The 3156-nt window shown below is 42.8% G+C and overlaps 1 long non-coding RNA gene across 1 annotated transcript; it reads right to left on the bottom strand.

Moving 5' to 3' along the window:
* Window positions 1-1146: 1146 nt before the first annotated feature.
* Window positions 1147-2801, bottom strand: LOC129784408 (uncharacterized). The gene is made up of 3 exons (XR_008747122.1): window positions 2537-2801; window positions 2014-2288; window positions 1147-1339 (listed from the first exon to the last, which is right to left on the bottom strand). It is a non-coding gene; the product is annotated as an uncharacterized LOC129784408 (long non-coding RNA).
* Between the last annotated feature and the right edge of the window lie 355 nt (window positions 2802-3156).

Below are 3156 nucleotides of genomic sequence, written 5' to 3'. Positions count from 1 at the left end.
AAAATTGGCAACCTCCACATTTGTCACAACAGAAACTGCAAACTGCCTGAAGTGCCCCTACCTTCCACACTCATAGGGTGTACCTGCGAGGAATAAAACAAACTAGAAGCATGAGGCTTGGGTGTTCAGTAAACCAGGACTGAACTTCAATGGGTACAAAACAAATCTAACAGTTAACTAATTCAGTGCCTAAGGACAAAACCTCATTCCCAGCTCCTGCACATCATAAAATGTCACAACATTTGGCTGCCTCCTATCAAGCAAGAGCAAAATACCATGACTTCTCTCAGGGCAGTATTAAAGGACAGTGTCAGTGCTTCGTTAGAAAACTGGCAAATGTCTTTTCTTGTTTTGCCCAAAGTCACCCTGCCAAAGTAGCATGGTGGTAAGAGGTTGAATGGAAAAAACGGGCACAGGTGAAGGAAGAAACATATTCCATCTGCCTGGCAGTGTCTGATAAAAACTGATCTCTTTCTATTTCCTTTAGTCATTGTGATTTTCTAACAGAAAGATATAATACATTTAATACAGCAAAGCTCTTTGCCATCTTTATGCTGCATTAGAAAACGTTTCACTGATCATTAAAATGCAGCCACGGGACAGTGTGATAATACCTGATGAAACCCTTACTTTAGCAAAAAACCAAACTGAAGTGAAACCACAGAATCCATTTTAAAGACTCAATATTTGGCCTGTGTCTCAGTAATACATCACATCTGAAAGTGGAAACTCCATCAAACCTTACAATACTTAGCACTACCCTCGGAGACTTCGGTTCAGTTTGGACTAGGTAGGAAATTATGGATTTGAGTTACCAGGACTTCTCCCTACCAAACATAAATCTCCTCCAGAGGTCTTCCACCCAGGCACTGACCAAGCACAGTCTGTCAGATCTGATGAGACAGGAGGCCACAGAAGTAGAACTGCTCAATCGGATCTGAGGGTAATCGGACTTCCTACAGCATAACACAGTGTTATGGTAAAGCAGTGCTGTGGAACACAGCATTCAGGCTCAGTAATCAAATAAAACTGTCATTCAAGACTTACTATACTCCTGTGTGTAGTTATCCATTAGCTGTAACAAAGCCTGAACTTATTAAATTACTTCACATTTTCAGTATTATGTTGTTGTTTATTATACAGCAATATGAAGGAATGCAGAAAGAGTAATTTTCTACTAATACTGAACAAGGAACATTATTAAGGACAGAACATTACCCTTGAAGCTTTTCTCTCAGCTTTGTGCCACTGCAGAACATCTAGTTACATGCTTCTCCCTGACTTCTCCTGCTGCAGATTTAAAGAACCCAGGCAAATCACTCCCATCACTCCACTAACACTGTGGGAGAGGCACAGAGAAGGAAATAATGTTAATTTTTGTAACAAACCAGAAAAGTACATTGGTGTCATATTCCTTCCATCTGCAGAGAACAAAAGGTCAGTTGGTTCCCACCACACATCTATAAGATGAGACAGGCAGAAATGTCCTATGATAAAAGGGCGTTTGCAAAAAAAGAAAGAGATGAAAATTGATACACATATAATAGCAGTAGCTAGGTAATGGACAGGAGGGAAAACATGTTTCCGACAAGGCCCCAGAATTCCCTTTTCAGCATTCAGAGACTATGCACAAGCATAGGGTGAGAAGGCACAATAGCCTGGGGCCCTTACTCCTCCCTTTCCAATCTCATATGAGCAGAAGCCCCAGGGGCAGGAGTTTAGTTGAGAGCATTTGCCTACAGGTTACTCTTCTAGTTAGTCTAGATAGTCTGTCGCTATCGCTAGTTAGCTTTTGCAAGAGTCAAGTGCAGAGCCACACAGCGCATGGACAGTAGTGCACAGACATTGCAGAAGCAGCTTTGCAGGGGATCTTACCTCCTTTACCTCCTACAGTCACACCAAGAGAGCAACAAGTCACGACACATAAATTCTCTGGTCCCCTCAGCTCAACACACTGAGGCAAATGGGAACAAAGCAGAAGAGGGGCAGACCAGCCCAACCAGATCCACTTACCAAGTGGGAGTCAGCAAGGTGATCTCAAGCCCTGCCAAACTCAATCCTCCTCTGGGAACTCTGTCCACAGCTTCACCACCAGGAAACAGTTCTGCATGCAGCTGCCAGAGATTTCCATTTAACCCCATCATTTGGCAATGCCCACATGCGAGGCTGTGGAAATAATCTTTTCACTCAGTGTTTCCATGTGTTACTGGCTTATTATTCAGAAGCTTGCTGGTCAGACAGAATTAGAAGTTACATCATTTGCCAACAGTATTTGGAGCGCTAAGCATCTGTGAAGAACAGATACAAGGTATAATCAAAATGCTAGAGAAATAAGGATTACTTTTCAACCTTAACTAAGCTTTTTCTGACTTCTGGCTACTTCATTTTACTGAACAATGAGGGAGTTCTGCAATGAAAACCTTCTACCAACCCCAAGGCCCTAATGAGGACTTCTTCAGCCTTATTCCAAGATCACGGATCAGGAGAAGGAAGGGGTACCCAGGTGAATGTTGTCTCAGGACAAACATAGACTTACGATGCTTTTCTCCATGGCCAGGGCAGCCAGTAGACAGGAGGAAGCCACAAAGACAGCATACCAAAGGCAAAAATCCAATCAGCCTCTGATGTGGCTAACCTAAAAGAAATAAAGACTTGGATAACATTCTAGCCTGAGGTTGTGGCTTTTGTAGGCAGAACAGGAGGCTTTCTATGGTCAAAAGATCCACAGCCAGATTTAACACACACTATAAACACAGCCTAACACATGGGCAAGGTGTCTCACCAACTTTGGTACTGAGTGCTGCCACCAAAGTACGAGTGAGCTGAGTTCCCACAATAGGGCTCTTCTGAGACTGACCGTACCTCAGCCTGCCATCAGTCCCCAAAGCGAACTCAACAGCGAGGAAAGCCCATCCTTCTAAGCGACCTAAACAGAATAAAGCTATTTCTGGCTTTCATGCAAGAAAAGAAAAAGACCTTATGTTGTTTCAAAAGTTAAAACGAGGACAGGAGACAGGCGCAGAGATATCTACAGCTTCTGAATTAGTGTCACAAAGAACACAAGAAGGTGAAAACTGATAGGAACAGAGTCTCTGACAAATGGAAGCAAAATGAAATTGCTATGGATTGCTCAATGTAATGTGCAAGAAAAGAGAT

The sequence above is a fragment of the Falco peregrinus genome, chromosome 4 (genome assembly GCF_023634155.1).
Source record: "Falco peregrinus isolate bFalPer1 chromosome 4, bFalPer1.pri, whole genome shotgun sequence".
Taxonomy (NCBI): Eukaryota; Metazoa; Chordata; class Aves; order Falconiformes; family Falconidae; genus Falco; species Falco peregrinus.
This window is presented reverse-complemented; position numbering and strand designations above follow the sequence as displayed.